This window comes from Daphnia magna, linkage group LG5, assembly GCF_020631705.1.
Source record: "Daphnia magna isolate NIES linkage group LG5, ASM2063170v1.1, whole genome shotgun sequence".
In the NCBI taxonomy this organism is placed as follows: Eukaryota; Metazoa; Arthropoda; class Branchiopoda; order Diplostraca; family Daphniidae; genus Daphnia; species Daphnia magna.
Genome location: NC_059186.1, coordinates 6,402,209 through 6,421,641, shown reverse-complemented (window position 1 = coordinate 6,421,641; position 19,433 = coordinate 6,402,209). Strand labels below are relative to the sequence as shown.

Sequence of the window (19,433 nt, the reverse complement as noted above, 5' to 3'; positions counted from 1 at the left end):
GATAAAGATGAGAATAACGAGCGGGTATATGTTTAATTAAACGAATGATGGATATTTAAAGGAAGTTTAATTTATAGATTCCAATCTCCAAGAACGCAAAAAAAGAAGCCGTAAAAGAAAATTCAAACAAACTAGAAGAATTGTATTTAATGAAATAAAAAAGAACAAAGAGATCGCAGGAAGAGATATGCCTGATATTGAAAATTGCAATGGATTTGCTGCACAATATTTCAAATATGTAATGTAACTAATGCCAATGTTTACTTACAGCAGATATTTGAGAGCAAGATCATTGCCTCGCAACCCTAGCAAAGATGAGACGAGCCTTAATTTCATGTCCACGTCACATTCTTCTCTTCAGATTTTTATCAAGGAGCGGTATTCGTTAGAAACGTCATCAATATTGCACGCCATTTGCCCTTCTATAGGCCAGTTATGAAAACGCAGCTGGAGGACTGCAAAACATGGTTCATCGACGCGACTTTCCACTTCAGGGATCAGTTTTTAAATAATGACAGCAAAAAATAGTAGGAAGAAAAAATAAAAGGAAAAAGGGACTGCTATGCTATTCTCACCTTAGGGGTTGATCGTGCTCATGCGTTGACCAAAAAAACTCAATGTAACTCATTTAAAAATTGCCTTAAGTCAAAACGCTGTTGTTTTAGTTGAACCTTTACACTTTTGTAGATGAAGATGTTATCTATTTACTATTTCGGTGATTTTCCCTTAGAATTCCCCTTCCCAGCGTTGGTTGTTGGCCATGCTGACGACATCACTTTGGTAACCTGGGATAAAGATACTCTGTTAGCCACCCACAACTTATGTTTCTAAACACTATAAAAACCGTTTTCATGCTTATCAGGAGAAGATCGGCAAACGCGGGTTCTTCTTGGATAGTTCTAATCTAAAATCAATATAGGGCTATGACAAGCGGTGTTTCAGGTTTCTGTACCATTCTGCAGTAGAATCTATCCTACTGTATGGTTGCTCGGTCTGTACACTAATACTTTCCACCAACGAAGGCATTAAGCTGCTCCGCTTTTTCAGCGTGCAGTCGCTCTCCTGTTGACAAGTTCTTTCAAATCTGTATCATACGAATGCTATATTGCTCTTTCCAACATTGTTTTAATTAACTGCGTGTGTACGGGATCCCCTATCTCCGCTACTGCTCGACAACCACGGAGCGATTCTAGATTTTTACTTCCAAAAGGCTAGCACGCCCCCTCCCAGATCGTAGTTTTCTTTCGAAATGCGATGCGATTAAACACCAGTTAATTCCATCTTGGCCTCCTTGGTCACCATTTTGCCAATCGGTACATCTGCTTAACGGGTGCACCTGCTACCCTCCACAAATGATTTCCATCACATCTTCGTCCCTGTCGTTCACGGGTATGTCTCGTATCGCTGCTGCTACATTTCAACCTACTGGTTTAATGTCCTGGAGTGCAGAAACGGACTTTACCGTATGCTCAAAAAGCATTACTCGAGCTTAACCTAGATTTTTTTCATGCCATATCCAGGGCTTATCATGCGATCAGAAAGAGTCTGCTCGCAGAGATTTTCTCCCACCAATCCTCTACCGTCGCAATTACCCGATTTGGCGCAAAGCTATCCGAAATCAAGAGACTTTGTGCAGACACGCTGGACGCAGGACACCGGAAGGGAACCCTCCGGGACAACATTAAACAATTTTTCCGTCAGCCATCTAAGGCAGTTGGCCTTAATTAGCCAGCGCCGGATGTTACCTACAGGGTGGTGTACATCACTCCATTCCGTGTATACTCCCATCTAAATCCCCTCTTCGCAGTGCTATCAAAAAGCATGTACATAATGTATGGAATCTGAGTTGCCCCAAAGGCAACAGTTTAAGATTTCTTCCCTTCAATCCAATCAATCTCTGCTAGGCTTCTGCACCCCCTATGTAACCAAATGTCACATGTGATATCTGGCCACTGTCTTCTCAACGAACAATTTCGTTTCAAATTTGCCTATTACCTACGCTGTGGGTTCGGCCATACAGCTGAATCCCTCGATCATTTGATTTTTCATTTCCCTCGCCATCGTCGCCCAAGGGTTTCATTCCCAGTGAGCGGTTTCACTGTCGACGTTGTCTGGCTCAGACCCCTTGCCTCGATTCCGAAAAACCCTTTCATTTCGTAGGAATTTTGCACCTTTGTTCACTAAACCAAATGTATTTTAAGACTTGACTAATTTTGAGGAAAAAAACCAATAGGCACCAATGATAAATGTATCAGTCGGGCTAGTGAGGCTTGTTTATGTATTTGGTTCTATTGGAAATTTTTTTGTAGGATCCCCATTTTGGTAAACTGTGGTTATAGCCAGATTGTGACAAAGTAAATTTAGACTTAGTGCGTAATGTTTGCAAAGAAATACGTGTTTTGGTGGCCGGGAAATTGCAACTAACTTGTATCGCATTCTGTCTAGTGCCATTTTGGCAATGTGGCGGTTTTAGAAATTCAATATACCTGGAAATAACTTAATTGGTGACACATTACAGAGTGTGTGGGAGGCAATTTATTATTCGCATAATTAGTTTTACAACAAAAAAAATTTTTAGTCTCAATTTATTTATTTTTAATCAGGGAATTTGTGAGGAAGCAAGACGAAGAAAGAGTGAAGAAAGTTAACAGTGAGAATAAAATAAAAATATCAAAAGTGCAACAACAAGAAAATGTTAGCGGAAACCATATTAACAAGTTACTTGAACAACTAACGGATTTGTAAAAAAACTTGCTTTACGTCTCAAAGAAAACGACGTTTCTTACTTTTTTCAATGATATGATATTGAATGCATTGAATTCTGTTATGAGTTTTATGAAGCTGATTGTGGAAAAGACATTAGAATCCAGAGCTGCCCTTCGATCTCGATCTTACCCCAATTTGAAATCGAAGAATCCAAATCAATCAGGTTTTTTTATTTGATCAATCGATCGGTAAAATCGATCTTTTAGATTATTTTTTTTTAAATTGTATTTCCAGTGTGCTTCATCACACAAACTATAGTGAGCGGCAAATTTCACCTCACTTTTCATACTACTACAGCAGCGAAAGCTTAGAGAGGAAAAGTGCTTGCCTTGCAACTCGCCGCATTGTTGGACGTCACACATTTGATGTTTTGGCTAAACTTATTAAATCCGTCCAGGAAGAGTACCAAGTGAAGGTTAAGTTAAGTGGCACAACAACAAATAATGATACTCGGTTAATTTCATAAAGTTTTTCAGAGATACAGGGGCTACATCAACACTTCCAGATTACGTAATTCAAAAAGTACTGATTTTGACTGTTATTTTCCATTGCTGTGAAAGAAAAGGATTACTATTTATTGATTACAATCTTGTTAATTGTCGAAATCGGCGCCTCTGGTGAGAATAAATTTTAACGGCACAAAAAATTAGAACTCCCTTCTCACTGAAAAAAATCCTGTCCATGAAACAAATTGTTTTGAATGAATTAAATAAACAGAGCCTAATGAGATTGATCTTATTGGGCCGATCGAGAAAAATTTATCGGATTGAAAGTCAAGGAAAGAACGATTAAACAAATGAGCAGTGCATGTCAATTCTATGGAAATGCTTTATAGTCAAGTACTGGATTTCCTAATATTAAAGAAGAAATACTCGATTCAAAAAGTATTCCATCCTAAACCGGCAATAAAACTACTATCATCCCCATCGTAGATAGGGGTATCAATCTAATTATACATCCCATCGGTGTTGAACAAGAATTGGCTGAATTGTTGAAAACCACAAAGCAATCTAGTATTCAAACTGTGGTTCAACAAACATTGCAGTTTCCAGTAGTAAGGTAATGTGCACAACATATTTAGTAGCTTCATTTTTTAACATTGAGAACTACGTATATAGAAATGAAGAAGTGAACCTTCCTTCTGACGCAGGTGATAAAATTTGCCAACGAGCAATACAGTTGACTGCTAGCAACCAGATATAAATTTCTAGACCTCACACTTCTGCTACTTCTGAAACTGTGGACTCAGACGGAAACAATGCGTATAGTACCGACATCGTATTTCGGCATATGTCAATCAAGGAGGACATTATAAAACATCTTGCCCTATTATATGTAAGGAAAAAACTCTCTTTCAGGGCCTTTGGAGTTATTGCAAAGTTAATAGTAGCCCTAAGGCACGGTATACCGATTGACCATAGAACTGTTCTCCAAAGTACAAATACTGTACTCTGTAACATGTCATTCCATCATTTATCCTTTAGAAACGGTCTATTGGAAAAGTTTAAGGAAGGCATGATTGACAGTGACAATCTCACTATTAAATGTCAAATCCACATGGCTTACACTGCTTTTTTCAAAACAAATTCTGTTGACCTATGGCCGATATTTTGTTGTTTTGCCAACTCCCTTGATTCCTCGCCGGTTGTGATAAGCACTTTTGTTGGTGAAAACCTCCAAATTTAAAAGGCCATCTAAGACCATTCATTACTGAATTGATGCTCTGAAACTTGAGAAAAGATATCGCCGAATTAGTCTCTCGTATCCTGAAGAATATCACCGAATTATCATAACACTGAAATACCCCAAACAGTTCAAAGTCAGAAAATTGCGCACAATTCTTCTTTATATTGGACCCATTCTCATCAAGGTAATAATTAGCTAGAAGTAATTCATATTTTGTACCCCTATCTGGTGATTCAAATTTTCTGCTACCCTACCTTGTCCAGAACCTACTCGCACTTAGCCAGAGGTTCTTTGCAATATTACGCTTTTCAGTTTGGAGAAATTTTAGGCAAGAATAACTTCATTTACAATGTTGTTTCAATTGTTCATTTAGTTGATGACTGTGAGATCCATAGCGTACTTGATTCCAGTTTTGCTTTCCCATTTGAAACTTTCTTGCATCAGATGAAGATACTAGTAAGATCTCCAAACAAAGTGCTCACACAAATTGTTTGGAGAATATCTCAAAATAAGCTTTTTTTCCCAATTACAATCAACGAAAGAAAAAAAATCTAATTTTAAACATGAACGTTTAGTTTTTACACTGAGGCATCATGCAAAACCTCGTACCTGAAAATATTCATTTCAGCTTTGCTACAACAGACATGGTTGTTAAAATTATGGGTTTCTCCAACACTCGAATATCATTCAAGCCCCTCATACTAAGGGGATTTTTTTTCAAAACAAGTTAAATCTACAAACCTAGACATCAGCAAATTAATCGTCATGGAATACAAGGTGAAAACGTTCTAATAGATCATTTCTGGTTGTTTTCTAAATGCTGGGTGATATCTACTTCCAGAGTCTGCTGCATCGTTCCAATTTGTCATGCTGTACGCATGATGAAAAGGAACAAAACAATATTTTGTTATTGTTACCTGATTTGGATATTAACAATAAGTTTAACTTTTATTTTTGTAAATCAGTTACCAGGATAGGAGCAATATAATATATAATTTGAACCAACATTTCAGTCCACATAATTTTCCAGTTTGGTCCATTGTCGAACTGTATAATTCTGGCATTTCTGAATATAGCATTATTGTTAATTGTACAAATAACCCTTGTTGGTAGTAGATTAGATTTTTAATTGAAGACTTCTTCTTCTCTTGATGCTAATGGGTTTCCTCTAAATAGGTTAAGGCCTATTAGAGGGGGTGAAAAAGCCTGCTATCTGTAGAAATCGAACCCGGGTCCATCATTTCTTAGAGCATATAATAAGATAGGAAAATATTGTGGTCAGCTGTATTTAAACGTTAATTCTACTAATCTTATATCGCCCACCTAGGTAGGGAAAAAACCTTCCATCGGATTTATTTCCCTCGGGTACTTGATGTTTTGATGGTTCTTCTTGGTTTCGAACACTCGATGCATGCTACTTCCATCAGAAAAGCCCTACCTCAGATTATTTGTTTTAATACATTTTTTCATTATAAGTAAACACATGAGTAAGCCTTTAACTTTTTGTACCATTGGTAATTGCTTGATATCGTTGGTCACGCGATTTGTCTAATTGAAACAACGAATAATTCATTGACATAAAACTTACTAGAGGAGAAATTATGAATATACTGCACATTTTTTGATATTCTCGAACCAATTTATGTAAAAACCGATTTTTTAAGAAATCCTACGACAAACAGTCGTTGAAGGTGCCCGTAAACGTAGTTCGTGTTATTCTCGAGATAAAGAACGACATTTCAAGAATCAAGCATTCTTTGGAAATCCTAGCTATTCGTAGTCCCGGTCTTGAACAAGCAAAGAAGTCTTGTTGGGAATACACCGTATCCCCAGTACCATACGACCCGGACTGGGTAACGGACAAGATTGCCCAGCCGCTTTTCTTTGTATGATAAGGGCGGCCCTCGATAGAGGACCACCGCCCCAATTTCTGTAAAATACGTAAGCCCCGCCCCTGGCCTACCGGCCGTTGTTTTCTATAGGGCGAAGGCTTTTCAGTAGCGAAATACACTCCCTGCAGTACACACATAACCACTGCTTTCCGTGTTCGTCTTAATTCTACAATTTCATCATCCTTAATAGGTAAGATCAGCACATGAGCTGACCAATTACTTATAAGTCTAACCTTCTTACTCAGTTCTCTTTTCCCATTGAATCTCTTCCCGTTGAAACAGAGGAAGCTTTTGTCACTCTTTGCCGAGCCTTAAAAGACGTCCTACTTCAAAACTCTATTAAGGCAAACCAAAATTTGCTGGGTGGCACCATGATACAAGAAACTACACGACTCATTCTTAGAGCTGTGAGGGGCAAAGGTTTAAGATTGACTCATGTAGCACAAAAGAAAAAAACCGGAAAGAAAGTGTTCAAAGAAACCAAGATGTTGCCTTTTGTTCGAGGTGATATGTTGCCTTTTTATCTGTTATTTATCTGCTATTTGTCCTTTGACTTGCTACGTTCAATTCGAATATTGGTATCCAATTCTTGGAGTATATTGGGCTGGTGAGTGATATCGAGGTTCATCCAGTATAGCGATGCCGATAGGGCTCGGCCCCGATCACGTTCTTATCGGGGACACCGCTAAGCTTCCCCGATTAATATGAATCGGGGAAGTTCGGCGCGGGGAATTTTTTTTCGGTGCTGAACGGTGCTATAATCGGTGCTGCACCGCTAGCACCGACAAGAAATGCGTCTAAAGTGATGGAAAAAAAGGTGACGCCATGTTTGACTATTCAATGTTTCTCTTTGGTCAATCAGGACCCCGTGACTAGTGTGCGATTTGTTATTGTTTTCGTTCGATGGTGACTAACATTTCTGAGTTGTTTACGAATCGTGGGATTAATAGTTTGACTCCTTTCGTAGTGTAATTTTTATTTGATTAATCTAAAGGCGATTTTTCTACTAAAATGCCACCGATGAATTCACGTGTTCATAAAAGATCGGTGTCGGCTTTGTCCAATGCGTCGAACGTCAGTACACAAAGCACAATTAGCATTGAATTTTACGACAGTGCAGATGAAAGTGCTGAAATGCAATCAACAAATGAAGCATGTAGTCTTGCAGGTCAGTTCTCTTCTCTATTCCAATTCTGTGAGGAGAAATTAAGTAATTTAAGAAATACTTGTCTACAGGCACATCTACGTCAACATCATATTCTCAGTCTACAGAATCAGCAGAAAGCTCCTATGTATCAAGAACGAGGAAAAGAAAATCCTGGACTTGGTTGCATTTCGATGAAATTGGCAAGTAAAACTTGCAAGTGTAAATATTGCCCAGCTACTTTCATCATCAGTGATACGGGCACAATGTCGAAACATATGCATACCAAACATTCAGATATGATTGGTATTACAAATCTAACCACAGCAGTGGATGGTGAAGGTATAGCTGTAAAGGCATTTAAGGTAAACATAACCTGTTTTGCATTCTATTCAATAAAGCTATTATAATGGAAATGTTTCTATTTTCAGTATGACGTTGCTGAAGCCCATAAGGCATTTTTGGAGTTTATTGTGAAAAATAGCCATGCATTTACTCTTGGGGAAGAGCCTTCATTTAGAAATTTTATTTCTAAATTACATCCATCGTACAGACCCTTCGGAGGAACCGCTGTAAAAGACAGATTAATGAAAACGTATATTGCAATGAAACACAAGGTTACGGAGAAAATAGGAAGAAGAAAAGTGGCGTTCACTACCGACCTTTGGACAACACCAAATAATTTTGCAGTAATGGGTATTACAGTGGCAACATGGAAAGAGAAGTTTCAGCCTGTCGACGTTATAATTGTCTTTAAACAAGTTAATGGGGAACATTCCGGTAAAAATTTGGCAGAGCAATTTTACGATATCGTTTCGTCATTTACTTGGGATTGCAATGCAGAAGAAAATGGAAAACGTAAAAAACAATGGCGAAGGATCGAAATGGAAGACACGGAAGCGAACTGTGTGGGCATGGTCTTTGCTGAAGGCAAGTTTTTAAAATAAACTCAGTTATTGAAGATGTCTTTCAGTGAAACCTGCTGGCAAGGTTGTACTGTCTTGTTTTTTTTTAAATATGCAAACCGTTTTGCAACAAAATCATTTCATCTCAAGTTTAACTGCTCCTTATCTTTAGCAATCCGGTGCTGATTAACTCGGCAAACAACCCCAACGTATTTAGATCACCCATCCCAGCTTTTTCTTGCCAGGAAGGAGCCTGGGCTGCCTGATCTCTGAAAATGTATTTTGTTGTTGATTTAATAAATTTAATATTTAATACATAAAATTTTGATTATTTAATTCAATGACGTCAATTAGATGACTGGCTGGACTATTCTGCGTTCGTTAATAAAATTATTGAAATTTTATTACAGAAAAAACTTTCAGTCGCAATGTCGCACCTCCCACGACACATCCCTTTATTCGTGTGACGCGCTCGGCGCGAAAGGGTCACACGTGTAAAGGTCGTCAAAGGTTTTGTTCTCATTTATGTGAGTGTAAAACTTCTAGAAACTTGGCTGCGCTATGCCTATTTCATTAACTTTGATAGAGAAATGTTGACTTTTCGTGATCTTCTCTAAAATGTTACTGCTATACTTCCGCTTGAAAGAGAAATGAACTTAAGAAGTGTTTCACCTAACTTTCATCCATTCCATTCTTCATGTGATGTGACAATTTTCAATACCAATGGCGGTTGTATGCAGCATGCTTCCCAGGAACACGTGAGCAGCGTGGTGATGAACATAGCAGTGCAGTTTCATCCCATGGTACGCCCTTCATTCTGCAAGGTAGGGTGATTCATTTACTATGTTTCAAATACTGATTAGGCTTTCACACAATTTGAAGTTTAAGTTCAGGCGGTGTCTCTGGTTTTTGGTATTCTGAAAGTTTCCCATTTTCTGATGTCCTTTGCTGCACACTGCAGCAGCATAATTTGTTGTATGCTCTTTGCTTGATTGGGCACGATGTCCAAATGCTCATCTTTCTAACTACTTGTCTCCATCCACATCTTGTTATACTTGCCATTTTCTAATTTTTACGTAAAGTCTTGGATTAAGATGCATGGTCGAATGTTGCTGCACACTACAGCAGCCTAATTTGTTTTATGGGTTTTGCTTGATTGGACATGTTTAAATGTTTACCTTTCTAACTACTTGTCTACATCCATATCTTGGTACCATTTCCATCATGGAAGCCTAATGATGTTCCTGTTTAGCAGTTTGATCTAGCTAAATGAACAGAAGGCATTACAATTAGAGACAAAATATTATATTTCCGTTTAAAAATAGCAATATAATTACGACGTAAAGCACCAAAAAATTGTGAAAACATTTCTTTATTTTAACGAGCGGACGTTTAATCCATAAATATCAGATCAACAACATTTATCTTAGTAAAATTTGAATCAGAAGTCTAGGCAATAGCGTAATTTTCTTCCCTTAGACTTTGGGGATCTAGTTGACCGTGTCCAGTGCCACAGTGTTTTCTGTCTTTGGATTGTTTTCTTCGATAGGTTGAGCCCAGGTTTGACGATTTCCCGATGCTCTTGTGTGTTTGCGCTCATGGTATAGGGCAGGATTGGTTAACGGGATTGAAGTCGACGAGTTTATCGAAGATATGCATAACAATTAAATTAACATATGTAAAATTCGTGTGAATTGGTAAAATGTAATTACGTTTCCAATTTTTTCGGGGAAACGCCCCGGGAAAACGCGCATTCCATTCAAGGACTATTATTGTGTGTACAACGACACAGGGAAAATGTAGTATGATTTTTTCACACTGGGGGCGCATGGCGCGCAAGGAATGCTCAACTCTTTCTTTGTCGCGAACACATATCCGCGCGGCTGATTTTTCCCCCCCAGTGGGAATAAGTCATACTACATTTTCCCTGTGTCGTTGTACACACTATAATAGTCCTTGAATGGAATGCGCGTTTTCCCGGGCGAAAAAATTGGGAAGGGGTTCATGGATAACGATCGAATCGCGGTTGTGGAATAAAGTGCCCAATGGGCAATTTGTAAAAAAATCCCCGGCTCCGTATCTTAATCGGAACAAAAGATATGGCCGCCGGAAAAATCCATCCCGCCATAAGAGATCCACACAAAAAAAAATTTTCTAATACTTCTGGAAAGTGGTGTACAGCCTCAGCGGAGGCTTGTACAGTTCTGATTTTTTTTTCACGAATACATCTTCAACAAATGTATTTGTAAAAAAAAATTAAAAAATCTATCCCCAGTATTTACCTCGCAAATCAGCGAGGTATTTACACGGAGGCTTACGGGTATCCGCGCATTTTCTAACACTTGTGGTGGGTACTGTAACTCTGTTTAAGAAAAAATACAAACCATGTCAAAGAGTCACTCGTGCTCAATATCAGGGTTCAGCACAACATTGTCATGTAAGATGTCAATTATTTCATTCCTTTTCGCAACACCTGATTGAAGGCTAAACCAATCATCAGCAATTTCATTTATATCTTCATGTTCAATATCTTCCAGTAACTGGTAAGTCACGATTCGTTCACCTCTGCTGATAAGAAAATTGTGGAGGGCACAGCAACACGAAATAATTCTCACTGCCTTTTTCACGTGAGCATAAATGTAATGCAACCGCCAAAATGTGTTTTTGATGTCACCGAATGCATGTTCGATGAGAATGCGAGTTTTAGATAATAATGCGTTGTAATTTTTTTTTTTTTTAGTTGTCGCTAAACTCGCTTTTATCGACGGCATTACATGAGGTGTACAAGGGAATGCAGAATCTGCCAACACGTGATACTGGGAACCCGGAAACAATAAAGTTGGTTCTTCATAAATAGCGACACCTAAGTCAGAGCAACGGAAGACTCTGGCATCATTTGCACTTCCGGGGAATCCAGCGTAAGTGTAAGAAAACGAACGGTTTGGAAGACAAACAGCTAACAAGATGAGGGAGTGGCGCATCTTTCCGTTGTTGAAATCCTTCTGATTTTCTGAGGGGGATACAATTTCTATGTGAGTACCGTCCATTGCTCCAATAACACCAGGGAATCCGGCAACATGTTGGAGTTCATCTGCAATCAATGGGGCCTCTTCACCTGTTGGCCATTTAATGAAATGTTGTAGCTGAAGTTCGATGATTTTGGTACACTGATTGACGGATCTCCAAATTGTTGAAACAGATCGATTAAATAACAACGATATTTCTCGATGTGTGCATTGATTTCCTATATACCACAGCGTTATATAAACCATTTCGTACATTGGCAGAGGTTCTATATAACGGTGTGGAGACTCTGCTGAATCCGGGAGCTTGTGATCTTGGCAAAATGAAACCAAAGCTGTAAAGGATGCCCGCGACATACGAAAGTGACTTTGGAAATCCAAATCTGTGAACTGTGGTATAATGTTGCGAATAAATCTGCGGAGAAAAAAGAGAGATTAATTATTATCGGTATCATAGCAAAATAGACACAGAAATAAAGCTAGTTTTTCGAATTGGTATGTTTACTACTCTCTATTTCTACGTACCCTGATAATCGGATATGAGAATCTTGGATTGTACAATTTTTTCCAATAATTGTTAAGACGTTTATTAGTAAGTTATTGTAAGAAACCTCAACATCTTCCTCGTCATCCGAATAAAATTCCGGAGTTTCCGATAACACTAAATCGAATACAGTTTTGCAACCTACTATAAGCGCGCTGTGATCCATGACTAATACTGACTCATTTTTATGTAGAGTTCTGGTCGATCTGATCTTTCGAAAATGAAAAGTCGATTTTTGCTTGGTTTCAAAAAAGGAGGTAGGGTAAGGAAGCTTTCCATTGAATTTGTTTCCTTTTCATAACAGGTACCCATCACATGAACAAGACCAACAAAAACAAATTATGTAAATAGGCTATGTTCACTTTTTAGGTTTATGATATTTGTCTACCGTTCCCCACAATATTCTCTGTGAAACTCAGTTCTACTTCAACCTCTGACCATGGAAGATCCCAAAGATTTCGATTATATTGGCAATGCTATCCTGTATGGATTCATAATCTATAAGTGTAATGCCTTTTATATTAATTCAGGCACTAGGGCTGATGGTACGTTTCATTTTTATTTATTTTTCCCGTATATGCACTGCCCCTGTGTATCTTTTTTAATCCTTGTCACATTTATTTTATTCTAGAAACCTATGTCGTTTCTATTGATATTGATGACGTGCCTGTTGGGCATCATGATGTTCCCTGCCAAAATCCAAATGAGCATTACATTGAGAGCATCCAACAACTAATCAACGCCTCACAAACCAATCAAGAACCACAATCTGCCAGAGATGGTATTGACACTGAAGCCAACGCTGAATTTGCTCTGGACGTTGCATTGGCCGCTTCCTCGACTGCAACAGAAACGGCGTCCGAGGAAGGAGAAGTTATCGGCAATTGTGCAGTTGACAACGATACGGTCGACACGGATGATGATATTTGGTCAGGCAAACGATCTCAAGAACGAAAACAAATTGACTCCATTGCTTCTGTGCGTCTTTTGGAAATCATAAAAGACCGTTGGGAGGTAGTAAGTAATATTAAATTACGAGACGAGTGCTATTCTCTTTGATTGCAGCCGAATTAAGGCAAAAAGGTGTAAATATAAGCCGGAAACCAGATTTAGCATGGGTGAAAGTCTATGGCCGATGGAATAAACTAAAAGAGTCTTATAAGACTTACACTGACTCCATATCGGAGACTGGAAAAGGATCGTCCAAATCACCGCCGTTTTACGAAGAACTACATGAATTACTGGGTAACTAGAAATTTATTGTAATTCTTGTTTTTCTGTAATTTTCTGATTATCATCATTTAATTTAAGAAGTAGAGCCACAATCAAGCCCAAAGCAGTGAGTAGTTCTTTACCGTCGGGAAAAAGAGCTAAAAAATCTACATCCGCTGACTATGAAAAAGAAATAAGGCTAATAAGGCAAGAAAACGCTGAGTTAGTGGCCATGGGTGATATGACGCAGGAGGAGGCACAAGAAGCCGAAGAATTATTAGGCAGCAAAGAACAGCCAGCAAAAAAAAAAGAAATTAGGTTCAAGTGCACAGCTTTTTAGTGACGTGGCCTCACATTTTGGGGAATTGAAAGCGTTCGAGCAAGTATTTTTGGAAAAAAGGAATTCATTTAGCACTTCTGCTATCCTATTTTTATTTTCTAGAAAAGAATGGAAGCTGCTGAGAAAAGACAGAGAGAGAGAGACGAGCGAGCAGCTGAAAAAGACTCCTTTATTCGGGAAAGTGAAGAGAAAAAAATTGCTATTGCTAATGCTATGGTTGAAGTCTTGAGTGGATTGCTGAAGAAGAAGGAGAAGAAACAAGGAAGAAAAAGGAAGCGAAATAGCTATTCATCCTCTTCATCATCGAGTGATTAGTAAGCAAGTAGTAGTTGACAATGTGCTACACCCTGAAGTAAAGCACGAGTGACTCTTTGTTTGACATTGCTTGTATTTTTCTTAAACAGAGACATGTTCATATTTCTGCACGATAATACATTGGTGTCACTACATAGTTTTTTTCTTAAAGGATATATTAATAGATACTGCTTGTTGAAATTGAAATTAGTAGTCGAAGTGCTGGATAGTTAGTGATTCTCACCTTCCTAGACATAAAAAACCTACACACAATTTTTGAATTAGTCAATTTATTCAACATAAAGATGAGAACGATATTTTCTTCTTTAGGTAGTCCTATAGTGCAGCGTTTTTTCAAATATGGGAATCAACTAAGTGACGGTTTACATTTTTCCGTCATCTCTTTTGCTGTGATTGATAACCTGTATAAAACATAGCAGAAATCTCAAGAATTAGTCATAACAACGCTTATAACATAATACATAGCTTACCATTTGGTCAAATTTATCCAATAACACTTAATAAAAGCAAGCGTTTAACAAAAACAAGTGTCACTTTTACTAGCAGTCGACGGAAAAACCTCGAAAAAATCAGGAATCAGTTGGTCTTCAGAAAATTCCGCACATGCTATACTTTCTCGTTGGGAATTTCCAAAGGAAGCCTGGAATTAGGAAAAGCCCTCAGCTTGCGCACAACGATAATCCCCGGATAAACAAACACACCGACAGATACACAAACAAATCCCACCAACAAAAAAAGCTTTTGCTTTTATAATAGTAGGAGACTAACTACCGGGGAGATGCGTCATCGTCCCATCTGATAAGCTACAGGACCTTAAGCCTACGTGGGAGTCTTGTGGCGGGGATCGCAGAGCATCGCTCTAGTATATATAATCTACCTAATGCGGTGCCCATTACTCATAGAAAAAATTTACTAAAACTACTACTCCTGTAAATAAAACCGAACATAATAAAGCGATGACAACAAAATGGCGAGTAATCATGAAAATACAGAGTAAAGCTTGGGAAAACGACTAAAGAACGTTTAAATAACATACTAAAGGATTCAGGAAATTTTTTAAACGGCCTACCAAAAAAAGACACTCAAAACCAACGGACTCGTTCTTTCATGCGGTGTTTAAATCTCTGACCCAACAGAAAAAGTACAAAATCTTGTTTAAATGTTTAGTAAGCATCAGAAAATTATAACTTATCACTGCGTTTACAAAACCTCCAGGGGCCGTATTCCGAACTTGGCTTGAAACCCAATCCAGCTTAGGATTGGTAGTTCAATCCTAAGCATACTTAAATCTCTATTCTGAACAGATCTGGGTTCAATCCAAAGCATTTTGCTCCATTTCACACCTAATCTTCCTTCAAAAGCCTGTTTGGCACATATAAGCAGACGAACTTTTTGTTTAGCGTGTTGTTTACTGTAGCGCAAAGTGAAAGTACAATTCATAATTTTTACTATGAATGACTTCAATTTAATTGACGAGTTTGAAGAAGAATTTTGGCTTTCGGAATCGGATGATAATTCTTCGCAAAGTGAAGATGAAATTGATCGACAAATTCGTTTTGGGAATCTTAGAACATTTTATTCTCAACGGAGAAAAATGTTTGAGCTATTTGACGATGAGAAAACTAGAAAAACCATGTACATCACAGGTACATCACTTGATGTATTGGTTTCTACGTAAAATTCATATACTTTTTACTGTTGATGAAACTAGATTTATCCCTGAGGGTATATATGTATATATACTGAAGGACTATAACAATTTTAGGGTGTGGGGTATAGGGGGTAGGGTAGTAGTAGTAGATCTCAGAAGGTTTAATGTCCATTATGTATTTCCATATACGTTTCTTCTTGAATGACCAATCGTCCCCAAATTTTGTACAAAATTCTGTCAAAATTTGATACGTGGTATAGTAGCTTTTTCATTTGATTCTATTACAGTTTTAAAAAATTGATTTGCGTAATTGTTACCTAGCTGGTTGCCGAATCCTAGGCAGTGAATTTGATTTTGTTTGCGTAACCTTACAACTGTCAATGCATTGCAGTCAGTGCAGAAGGCTGTATAACAGTCACTAAACAGTAAGTGTTTTCTTTAACAAAATGTTTTAAGCAGTAGATTTTTATATTTTTTTTTATATTGCAGTAGTAAACATGCTGCCAGAACGGAGACTATGAAGAAGAAAGTTACACAGCGGCGACAAGATAACTAATTTTAGATGCTATATCTACATGTATGTGTGTGATAGCTCAGCTGTAAGGTGTTGGGATCATAACACCAAGATCAATCGATCAATACTCTTTGAAGCACAAAATTTATTTAGTTTTTTCCTTTTTATGCGTATATTTTGTTAAATTTTTAAGTCGCTCAGTATGTCTTAAACTTAAACTATCCTAAGTAATATTTATATGGTTACATTCCCTGAAATTGCTTTTACAAGACAATTCAATTTGTTGTCTATTTTTGAGGAAAAATCTTCATCTAATTCACGATTGCATTCTCATTTTTTTTACATAAGTCCCCGTGTTGCTAATTCCGGACAGTATACTGCTGCAGATGATGTAAAATTAAACTGCTATTCATACTAGTCGCATTATGTCAATAACAGCGTAGTGGTAAGGTGTTGCGCTGGCATCATTAAGTTTAATTGTTCAATACTCATGCGGAAATAAAACATTTGTTCTTCAAATGTCATTGTTTTTCTAATTTTTGGAAATTTTTTTTAAGTCGCTTAATAGGTCTTAAACTTACATTATCCTAGCCAATATTGATATGGTTAGATTCCCAGAAGTGTATTTTAAAAAACTATTGCATTCGGTAGTACATTTGTTGTATAAAATTCTTCAAATTCGTTATTGCATTTTAATTTTTTTACATAAGCTCCCGTGTTGCTAATTCCGGACAGTAGACTACAGCAGATGAACACTATAAATTGATTGAAATTTAGAAATCTTGGATCCAAAATCTGTTTATCTTTGGCCCACGTTACATGTCTATAGACAATTTTTTTTCAAAAAAATTGCCCGAAGGACATTACCGAAGGAATCTTGTTGACACATTTTCTTAAAGTGAGAATTACTAAAGCTAAACGGAGAATTACTCCTTTTGATCACGTTTTAATTGACTTTCAGTTTTATGGGACCGAAACATTCCAAACTGTGGTTGGAAATGTTTTGAAATATAGTCAGGCTACAGTTTGCTGTTCAATTCATGACGTATCAAGAGCATTGTGTATGATTGCTCATGACCATATTCATTTTCCTCCAAATTTATTGCAAGTAAGTGATGTAGTCTTTTATTGATTAAAAACATCTTTCAAATCATTTCGTATTGTTCAGTTGAAAAGAGAATTCTCCGAAATCGCAAGAATTCCTGGTATTATTGGATGTATTGATACACACATAAGAATTCAACGACCTCATCAACATGAATATGCACTTGTAAATAGAAAAGGATACCACTCCATAAACGTACAAGTATGCATCAATAGGACGTTTATTTATGTATTATATAGAGCTTACGGCTTTTATTTAAAAGGGTGTGTGTGACGCTAATGGCCACTTGCTTAGTGTAAACGCCACTAAACCGGGCAGTGTACAGTATGTTCCAAAAAAATCCGACCACCCTTTTCAAATAAAAATGCCCCCTATTGTCAAATAGCACAATTGTATCGAGTTTAAGGCCAAATTAAGCAAATGGTAAAATGTGGAAAACCATGTAAGAAATTGCCATGGAAACGAGACACCCATCAGTGAGCTCGCATCCTTACATCAGTGTGTGCTGGGAATACTTGCCGTTAGGCATAGCAAAGAATTTAACAAAGTTTTACCATTTTTTTACTCTACTGGTCTACGCGAGACAGAGTAAAGGAATGGAAATCTCGTTTCTATGGCAACCAGACATTTATTTTAGGTCGATTTGCTCAACCCCCAAAACAAAAGAATATTTTTATTATATCATTATTAAATTATAATAATATAATTTAAATTACTATTTATAAAAACTTTTTAACTGAAATAAAATAATATATAATTTCTATTTATGAATATTAGATTTATTTATTACAATAGTAAATTATTAGGCATTCTTTTGTTTTGAAACGTTTTCATTAAAAGAATACTTAATAAGTCACTATTATAATTAATATATTTAATATATATTATTAATTCCAATTGTTATTTTTTAATAAGTTGTGATTTATATTATATTATTATAATTTAATAATGATATAATTAAAGTATTCTTTTGTTTTTGTTGGTTAAGCAAATCCGCCTACAACAAATGTTTGGTTGCCATAGAAACAAAACTTCCATTCCTTTAGTCTGTCTGGCGTAGACCAGTAGAGTAAAAAAATTATAAAACTTTGTAAAATTCTTGGCTATGCCTAACGGCAAGTATTCCCAGCACACACTGATGTAAGGATGCGAGCTAACTAATGGTTGTCTCGTTTCCATGGCAATTTCTTACATGGTTTTTCCACATTTTACCATGTGCTTCAATTTGGCCTAAAACTCGATGAAATTGTGCTATTTGACAATAGGGGGCATTTTTATTTGAAAAGGGTGGTCGGATTTTTTTGGAACATACTGTACATGACTCAACCATGTTTAAAATGAGTGGGCTGGGGCTACAATATGATCTGGGGGAATTTGGTGAAGGATTTCTTTTGGGCGACAGCGGTTATGGTTGCACCCCATACCTTATCACGCCGTTCAACATTCCTTCCAACGATGAAGAAGTATAATGGCTCACAGAGATTGTTTATTTGAGTGCACTGTTTACTTATGATATCTATTGATGAATTGTCTGATTTCTTTTCACAGGTAAAATTTAATCGGTCTCACAAAAGAACTCGATGTGTAATTGAAAGAGCTTTTGGAACCGTGAAACGCAGATTTTATTGTTTACATGGCGAGATAAGAGTCCAATCTCAACGTACATGCAAGTATTATACGAAAAATTTATAAACGTTTTGGCTTGATGATAAATAATCTAGAACATCTCTTTTTCAGAATTATATAGGCCTGTTTTGTTTTAAGCAATATTGCTTTATCAAGAAAACAACCGGATTTTGAGGATGACATCGAAGAAGGCGAATTGTTTTAATGCATGATGCCTAGGAAAAACGCGCCTGAACCTTCCACTCAACAAGATGCTAGAGCTCGAAGGCTTGGCTTTGAAAAGAGAAGAAGAATTGCTAAGAATGTTTTTGGAAGACACTGACGACACATGTAAATGTATTCAAGAAGTCAAGTACATGAAGTAGTCAAACAATCAAACATGTTCTTTTAGATTCATCATTATTTCGTAAAGGTCTTCAGATACTTCTTCCATAGTTACAGGAACCCCTAAACGAGCTCTACTTTCCATCAAAACGTTTAAATACGTAAATCTTTCCCTTTTCAGTCGTTTGTTTCCAATTTCGTCACTTAACTGACAAATTTTCTTTTTCGTCGCACTCATTGTTGATCGTGTAGTTTGGGGTGTAGAGCGCCCGTTGCAACTAACACCTTCAGTTATTAATATTTTGTCAGCCATTGATGGAGTCGGAGTGATTGAAAGAACGGTCCCATCATCCCTGTTTAAAACAACTTTAGCTTTCAGTCAGTAA

General features: G+C 37.2%; 1 long non-coding RNA gene and 1 pseudogene across 1 annotated transcript; both read left to right on the top strand.

Annotated features, from left to right (window-relative positions):
• Positions 1–12,180: 12,180 nt before the first annotated feature.
• LOC116936221 lies at positions 12,181–14,346 on the top strand (annotated as a pseudogene).
• Positions 14,347–17,421: 3,075 nt separating this feature from the next.
• LOC116923610 lies at positions 17,422–19,028 on the top strand. Its single transcript, XR_004394597.2, has 3 exons — positions 17,422–18,560; positions 18,646–18,767; positions 18,835–19,028. It is a non-coding gene; the product is annotated as an uncharacterized LOC116923610 (long non-coding RNA).
• The last annotated feature ends 405 nt before the right edge of the window (positions 19,029–19,433 follow it).